The sequence below is a fragment of the Macaca thibetana genome, chromosome 3, assembly GCF_024542745.1.
Source record: "Macaca thibetana thibetana isolate TM-01 chromosome 3, ASM2454274v1, whole genome shotgun sequence".
In the NCBI taxonomy this organism is placed as follows: Eukaryota; Metazoa; Chordata; class Mammalia; order Primates; family Cercopithecidae; genus Macaca; species Macaca thibetana.
In genome coordinates this window covers 130,001,406-130,009,607 of record NC_065580.1, presented here as the reverse complement: position 1 = coordinate 130,009,607, position 8,202 = coordinate 130,001,406, and positions in this window count along the sequence as shown.

Genomic DNA, 8,202 nt, shown 5'->3' with positions numbered 1-8,202 from the left:
AATTAGCCGGGTGTGTTGGCGGGCACCTGTAGTCCCAGCTACTCAGGAGGTTGAGGCAGGAGAATGGCGTGAACCCAGGAGGCAGAGCTTGCAGTGAGCGGAGATCGTGCCACTGCACTCCAGCCTGAGGGACAGAGCGAGACTCCGTCCCCAAAAAAAAAAAAATAGGCCGAATCTTGGCTGGGCCTGGTGGCTTGTGCCTGTAATCCCAGTACTTTAGGAGGCTGAGGCAGGTGGATCGCTTGAGATCAGGAGTTTGAGACCAGCCTGGCCAACGTGGTAAAAGCCTGTCTCTACTAAAAATATTAAAAATTAGCCAGGAATAGTGGCAGGCACCTGTAATCCCAGTTACTTGGGAGGCTGAGGCATGAGAATCACTTAAACCTCGAAGGTCAAACTCTTGACCTCATGATCTGCCCGCCTCAGGCTCCCAAAGTGCTGGGATTACAGATGTGAGCCACCGTGCCCGCTCCATCAAAGCAGTTAACTAGCATTTAGAGACTAGATGGCCAGGCATGGTGGCTCAGGCCTATAATCCCATCCATTTGAGAGGCCAAGGTGGGATGATTACTCTAGGCCAAGAGTTTGAGACCAGACTGGCTATCATGGTGAGAACCCCATTTCCACAAAAAAAGAAAAGAAAAGAAAAGAAAAAAAAAAGCCGGTGTGGTGGCGCAAATCTGTAGTCCTTGCTACTTGGGCGGCTGAGGCAGAACTGCTTGAGCCCAAGAGTTTGAGCTCAAGCAGTTCTGGCCTATCATTACTTTTTAGAGATACTGGGTATCCCTATGTTGCCCAGTCTGATCTTGAACTCCTGGGTGATCCTCCCACCTCAGCCTCCCAAAGTGCTGATGTTACAAATGTGAGTCATCACAACCCCAACAGTGTTTTTTTAAAAACCAAATTGAGATTTTATTTAAAAATGTAAACAAAATTTTAAAATGTTTAAATTAGGCCGGCACAGTGGCTCACACCTGTAATCCAGCACTTTGGGAGGCCAAGGTGGGCGGATTACCCGAGGTCAGGAGTTCAAGACCAGCCTGGCCAACATGGTGAAACCCCATCTCTACAAAATACAAAATACAAAAAATACAAAAATTAGGCTGGGTGCCATGGCTCACGCCTGTAATCCCAGCACTTTGGGAGGCCGAGGCGGGTGGATCAAAAGGTCAGGAGATCGAGACCATCCTGGCTAATATGGTGAAACCCTGTCTCTACTGAAAATATAAAAAATTAGCCGGGTGTGGTGGCAGGCGCCTGTAGTCCCAGCTACTCCAGAGGCTGAGGCACGAGAACGGCATGAACCCAGGAGGCGGAGCTTTCAGTGAGCCAGGATTGCACCACTGCACTCCAGCCTGGGTGGCAGAGTGAGACTCTATCTCGAAATAAATAAATAAACAAATAAATAAATAAATAAATAAATAAGCTGGTCATGGTGGCGGGCGCCTATAATGCCAGCTACTCGGGAGGCTGAGGCAGAATCACTTGAACTGAGGAGACGGAGGTTGCAGTGAGCTGAGATCCTGCCACTTCACTCCAACCTAGGTGACAGAGTGGGACTTCGTCTCAATAAATAAATAAAAAAATAAATGAATAAAATGTTTAAATTATTTTCTTAGCTGGGTGTGGTGGTGTGCGCCTGGGGTCCTGGCTACTTGGGGTCTGAGGCAGGAGGATGGCTTGAACCTGGGAGACAGGCTGCAGTGAGCTATGATCACACCACTGCACTCCAGCCTGGGTGACAGAGCAAGACCTTGTCTCAAAAAAAATAATAATAAAAAAAATTTTCCTCTGAGTCCCAGTTATTCTAACAAGCCTTGGTGGCCCCCATTTTGAGATTACAGCCTGTGGCAAGGGCCTGGCAAACAGGTTCTGTGTGTATCACTGAGGTCGTCGTGGAGTAACATTTCCTTGAGTGCGTCAGCCTGTGGATGAAAGTAAAGTTGGGTGCATCAGTCTGTGGGTGAAAGTAAAGTTGGGTGCGGTGGCTCTCCCCTGGATGCCTTGATGCTTTTAATACCCTGAGTCCTCTACCCCACTCCAAACCACATTGACACTTGTGCACCAAGGTGCATGGTGTGGCCCCAGTGCCCACAGGATCACTTGTGAGAACTGCTCCTTCAGCCCCCACCTGTGGCCTCTCCTTCTCTAAGGTGAAGTCTGGTTTCTGATGTTCATGCCATGCTCCTTCTCACCAGGGTACACAGGCATCACTGCTTCTAAAACACCTCATTGAAACCTGTTCCTGGTTGGGCCAACCCACCTGTCCAGGATGGTTTTCTCTGAAGACAGTCCTCCCACTATAGTGGAAGTAAAGAAAATTATGAAAACTGGCCAGGTGTGACGACTCATGCCTGTAATCTCAGCACTTTGAGAGGCCAACTGGGGTGGATCACTCAAGGTCAGGAGTTTGAGACCAGCCTGACCAATATGGCAAAACCCCATCTCTACTAAAAATACAAAAAATTAGCCGGGTGTGATGGTGTGCACCTGTAATCCCAGCTACTGAGGAGGCTGAGGCATGAGAATCTCTTGAGCCTGGGAGGTGGAGGTTGCAGTGAGCTGAGATCATGTCACTGCACTCCAGCCAGGGTGACAGAGCAAGACTCTGTCTAAAAAAAAGAAAAAAAAGAAAGTTATGAAAACTCTTTCTTGAATATATGGGCACCTCCTGAACAGGGAGGTGGTTGAGGGGAGCTCCTAGCAGGGGGGACAGGGTATCCTGGCAGAGCAGGAGGTGGGACCTCAGTGTATTCAGTATCTAGACCTCAATGGTGCCCTTTCTCACAAGTATCCATCTGCATCCCCTGACTTAGGTGGGGGAACCTGGGGAAAGACCAGTGATATGGTCTGGCTGTGTCCTCACCCAAATCTTGAATTTTAACTCCCATAATCCCCACGTGTTTTGGCAGGGACCCAGTAGGAGGTAATGGAATCATGGGAGCAGGTTTTTCCCGTGCTGTTCTCATGATAGTGAATAAGTCTCAAAGATCCAATGGTTTTATAAAAGGGCAGTTCCCCTGCACATGCTTTCTTGCCTGCTGCCATGGAAGATGTGCCTTTGGTCTTCCTTTGCCTTCCGTCATGATTGTGAGGCCTCTCCAGCCATGGTGAACAGTGAGCCCATTAAACCTCTTTTTTAATAAATTACCCAGTTTCAGGCATGTCTTTCTCTTTCTTTCTTTCTTTCTTTCTTTCTTTCTTTCTTTCTTTCTTTCTTTCTTTCTTTCTTTCTTTCTTTCTTTCTCTCTTTCTCTCTTTCTCTCTTTCTCTCTTTCTCTCTTTCTCTCTTTCTCTCTTTCTTCTCTTGACAGAGTCTCTGTTGCCCAGGGTGGAGTACAGCGTCGCAATTTCGGCTCATTGAAACCTCCGTCTCCCGGGTACAAGCGATTCTCCTGCCTCAGCCTCCTGAGTGGCTGGGATTACAGGCGCCCGCCACCATGCCTGGCTAATTTTTGTATTTTTAATAGAGATGGGGGTCACCACATTGGTCAGGCTGGTCCTGACCTCATGATCCGCCTGCCTTGGCCTCCCAAAGTGCTGGGATTACAGGCGTGAGCCACTGCGCCAGACTCATTTTTTTGTTTTTTTTTGACACGGAGTCTCGCTCTGTTGCCTAGGCTGGAGTGCATTGGCATGATCTCAGTTCACTGTAACCTCTGCCTTCCTGGTTCAAGTGATTTTCCTGCCTCAGCCTCTCAAGTAGCTGGGACTACAGGTGCCTGCCACCATGCCCAGCTAATAATTTGTATTTTTAGTAGAGATGGGGAGTTCACTGTGTTAGCCTGATGGTCTCGATCTCATGACCTCATGATCTGCCTGCCTCGGCCTCCCAAAGTGCTGGGATTACAGGCATGAGCCACCATGCTCGGCCTTTGCCATCATTTTTTTTTTTTTTTTTTTTGAGACGGAGTCTCGCTCTTGTTGCCCAGGGTGGAGTGCAATGGTGCAATCTCAGCTCAATGCAACCTCTGCTTCCCGGGTTCAAGCGATTCTCCTGCCTCAGTCTCCCGAGTAGCTGGGATTACAGGCATGCGTCACCATGCCTGGCTAATTTTGTATTTTTAGTAGAGACGGGGTTTCTCCATGTTGGTCAGGCTGGTCTCAAAATCCTGAACTCAGGTGATCCGCCCACCTCAGCCTCCCAAAGTGCTGGGATTACAGGCATGAGCCACCACACCTGGCCAGGATTCTCTTAATGTAATACAGACCCTCATTTCTTCCCCGTATCACGTGATCCTGGCAAATAGCCCAGCCCCAGTAGATTTCTGGAATGGAGGTATCCATACTTTTCTCTGTCATTATTAAAATCAAGAAGGCCGGGCGCGGTGGCTCAAGCCTGTAATCCCAGCACTTTGGGAGGCCGAGGCGGGCGGATCACAAGGTCAGGAGATCGAGACCACAGTGAAACCCCGTCTCTACTAAAAATACAAAAAATTAGCCGGGCGCGGTGGCGGGCGCCTGTAGTCCCAGCTACTCAGGAGGCTGAGGCAGGAGAATGGCGGGAACCCGGGAGGCGGAGCTTGCAGTGAGCCGAGATCGCGCCACTGCACTCCAGCCTGGGCAAGAGCGTGAGACTCCGTCTCAAAAAATAAAATAAAATAAAATAAAATAAAATAAAATAAAATAAAATAAAATCAAGAAATAGAATCACATAGCAACACAAAACTTGGAGCTTGACCCTCATTAAAAGAAACTTACAGGTTCAGAGTCCAATTGGAGAAATCTTTATACCTTCAGTATTTTTGTAAAGAGGTCCGGGTGGTATCATGAGTAGGCTTAAGTCCCTCCAATGTGTATGAACTTTTATAAATGCCTTGGGTATCCAGTGTCTCAACACAGCATCTTCATCACCAACTGTACCTCAGCTGACTCTGCCCCAAGGGCCCACCTGTGTGTGCACATGTTGCAGGTGTTTACTGTCCCTCTCACCATGTCCTCTCCACCTCTCCCCTCTGTAACTGTCCTGTCTTTGGCATTTAAAAGCTGATTGGCCACTTCTGGCCACGCCTCATCTGGTACCTGTTAGCCAACCATGACAGTGATGCCATACCCAGGACTGTCTGCTTCTTATTCTCAGGCAGGTAGGTGCTCTCAGCACTGATGTCCCTTGCTTTCCAAGTCAGCTTTTACACCTGGCCTGCTAGGCACTGGAGAGCATTTTCAGTCTCCATAGCAGCAGCAGCAGCAGCAGAGGATCCTGCAGGCTCTATGTCCACCTAAGTTAAGGTAAGGTGGATACACATCCTGGAAGCTCTGCATCTACCTCCACAACAGCTGCAGAGGATCCTGCAGGATCCCACTGAGCAGAGACACTAGTTTCACCTTCTGTACCAGAAAGGAAGAATCTAATTATTTTGCCTGGCCAGGCATGGTGGTTCACACCTGTAATCCTATAGCACTTTGAGAGGATTGCCTGAGGCCAGGGTTCCAGGACCAGCCTGGGCGACATAGCAAGAACCTGTGTCTAAAATAACAAAATTCAGGCCGGGCGCAGTGGCTCACGCCTGTAATCCCAGCACTTTGGGAGGACAAGGTGGGTGGATCACAAAGTCAGGAGTTTAATACCAACCTGGCCAAGATGGTGACACCCTGTCTCTACTAAAAACACACAAAAATTAGCCAGGCATGGTGGCAGGCGCCTGCAATCCCAGCTATTCAGGAGGCTGAGGCAGAGAATTTCTTGAATCCAAGAACAAGAGGTTGCAGTGAGCCAAGATCATGTGACTGCACTCCAGCCTGGGTGACACAGTGAGAATGCATCTCAAAAAAAAAAAAAGAGGGCCGGGCGCGGTGGCTCAAGCCTGTAATCCCAGCACTTTGGGAGGCTGAGACGGGTGGATCATGAGGTCAGGAGATCGAGACCATCCTGGCTAACACAGTGAAACCCCGTCTCTACTAAAAAATACAAAAAAACTAGCCGGGCGAGGTGGCGGGCGCCTGTAGTCCCAGCTACTCGGGAGGCTGAGGCAGGAGAATGGCCTGAACCCGGGAGGCGGAGCTTGCAGTGAGCTGAGATCCGGCCACTGCACTCCAGCAAGGGGGACAGAGTGAGACTCCGTCTCAAAAAAAAAAAAAAAAAAAAAAAAAAAAAAAGAGGCCGGGCGCGGTGGCTCAAGCCTGTAATCCCAGCACTTTGGGAGGCCGAGACGGGCGGATCATGAGGTCAGGAGATCGAGACCATCCTGGCTGACGGTGAAACCCCGTCTCTACTAAAAAATACAAAAAACTAGCCGGGCGAGGTGGCGGGCGCCTGTAGTCCCAGCTACTCGGGAGGCTGAGGCAGGAGAATGGCGTGAACCCGGGATGTGGAGCTTGCAGTGAGCCGAGATCTGGCCACTGCACTCCAGCCTGGGTGGCAGAGCGAGACTCCGTCTCAAAAAAAAAAAAAAAAAAAAAAAAAAAAAAAAAGAAAAAAATCAAAAACATTAGCCAGGCATGGTGGCCTGCACCTGCAGTCCCAGGTACTTGGGAGCCTGAGGTGGGAGGTTCACTTGAGCTCATGCAGTTGAGGTTGCAGTGAGCCATGATTGCACTGCTGCAGTCCAGCCTCAGTGACAGAGCAAGACCCTGTCTCTAAAATAAAAAGTAAAATAAATAAATAAATAAATAAATAAATATTTTGCCTGGAAACCGAGTTCACCACGAGTTTCTTAACAAAAATATGAACTTCACTAATGAGCTGACCACATCGCTATTAGATGAAATGAAGGTGGCATTATTCACTCAGCACTCCCAGGAGTCAAGGCAGAATGTAATTGCTTCCAGACATATTCAGGGGATATTCCACCCAATTATCTAATTTTATTCTTCAAAGGCGGCTGTATCTGGAAACTCCCATTGGTCCAGAGAGGCAGAACAATGAGAGGAAATCCCCTGTCCAGTTACCTGCAGGAATATTCCACCACTTCCATGGGCTAGAGGATTCCATTGAGATGGAGTTTATGACTTGATTTTGAACACCTGTCAGCACTGTTCTCTGTTTGCATGGCAATTCTGACCCTTTTGTGGCAAAAACACCTCTGGGACAACCTGGATTTGTAGATTGAGATCCAAAGGTAGAATTTCCAGACAGTCCAACCAAGGTATCAAGTGATGTTTCCAGAGTGGAAAGCTCTCACCGTGTCCCAGGATTTCTGGGGTTTATACGTAGTACTGGCCATTTGTGACTCGGTTTTTTTTTTTTTTTTTTTTTTTTTTTGAGACGGAGTCTCGCTCTGTCGCCCAGGGTGGAGTGCAGTGGCCGGATCTCAGCTCACTGCAAGCTCCGCCTCCCGGGTTTTTACGCCATTCTCCTGCCTCAGCCTCCCGAGTAGCCGGGACTACAGGCGCCCACCACCTCGCCCGGCTAGTTTTTTGTATTTTTTTTAGTAGAGACGGGGTTTCACCGTGTTAGCCAGGATGGTCTCGAACTCCTGACCTCGTGATCCGCCCATCTCGGCCTCCCAAAGTGCTGGGATTACAGGCTTGAGCCACCGCACCCGGCCGTGACTCTGTTTTTTACCTAATCATTATGTCTTTTTAGGATATGGTTTACCCCATCCCTGGCTAAGGATCCAGCATTCCAATAGCTGAAAACCCTGGATATCTTTTCTCCCAGCCTGCCTTACCCAAGACACACTTGAACCCCTCAGTAAGGCTATACAGAGCGCCATGAGCAGGGGCAGCCTCTCCCTTGTTTCTACAGCTCCATGATGAGGGGTTGGCTGAGGCCAGCAGTCCTCGTAGGTGTGACAGTTGCAATATAATCAACAGTTTCAAAGTCTTGAGGCACCATTTGAAAGAACCCCTTCAGGGATGTCTATCCACAGCAGCCTGGAGCAGCCAAGGTGAACCTGAGATTTTGACCCACACAATGGGGGTGGGCCATTGTTTTTCAAATATTTTGACTTCAGAAGACACTTTATTACCTATGCAAATATTGAGAGATTAATGGAAATTCCAGCTCTTATGCCTGAGAAAGGCACTGCAAGTTGCAGTTAGGTACCCATGAGAAGCAGAGGTCAGCTGAAACCCAGAGCTTCCCAAAGTGGACACCAGCGGGGACTATTCCTGATGTCCCACCCAAGACAGGAAGATGAACTCAGGTGCTGCTGCTCTGCCCAAATGCCATCCCATGTGCATTCACATGTCACCCATTCAAAATAAATAACATGGAATTACTGGAACCTTATATCTGACATGTAAGACCAGCCTACACAT